This window comes from Pygoscelis adeliae, unplaced genomic scaffold (assembly GCF_000699105.1).
Source record: "Pygoscelis adeliae isolate BGI_AS28 unplaced genomic scaffold, ASM69910v1 Scaffold197, whole genome shotgun sequence".
Lineage (NCBI taxonomy): Eukaryota > Metazoa > Chordata > Aves > Sphenisciformes > Spheniscidae > Pygoscelis > Pygoscelis adeliae.
Genome location: NW_008825105.1, coordinates 1,769,340 through 1,770,102, shown reverse-complemented (window position 1 = coordinate 1,770,102; position 763 = coordinate 1,769,340).

Here is a 763-nt window from a genome sequence, read left to right as displayed (position 1 = left end):
TCAGGGTGCCCCTTGCCACGAGCAGAAGGCGCGAGGCGCCAGCAGCCGCCCCGTGCCCCCCCGGCCCCCGGTGTCGGAGGCGCTCCCAGCGCCGCCCCCATCCCTCCTCCCTCCCACCCGCTGCGGCCCCATGCTGCTGGAAGGAGGTAATATTTATAAATACGCTGCGTCCAGCCCCCAGCGCCCGGCCAGGAGGCTTCTCAGAAGGCAGATTTCATGTAACCGTACCGCGGGCAGCAGCCCCAGCGCCGCGGCCGCCCCATCCATGAGAGCCGCAGCTGTTCCCCGACCCCAAGAATAAACAAGTTGGGGACAGCCTGTGACTTGTCCTCCCAAACAGTCCCGGGGCTCTCCCCGCCACCATCCCGGCCCCGGCAGCACCTCTCATGCCCCGGGGAGCACCCAGCCATCGCTGCTTACCCGCAAAGGAGGGGTTTCTCCTCTCCCCTCCTTTCTCCCAGGCTCAGCCCTCCACTGTCCTGCTCCGTGAACGTCAAACTTGGCTCTCGGGAGCCCCCACTGCCAATCCAGCCCCTGCCCTGGCACTGTGCTGGTGCAACCAGGTCAGGTCCTCGCTACGAGTGCTGCTGCCTCCCCGGCACGAGTTACGCCGGTTTGACCATGAAGGAGCCCAGAGGTTCTTCCCACCAAGCTGGGCTACCTCCAGGCAAGATCTTCACCTGCCCTGAGCCTGGAGCGGCCCCCCAAGGAGCGGCTGGGGGGCCGAGAGGGGGACCCACCCTGCTCCCGGTAAAGCCGGGGG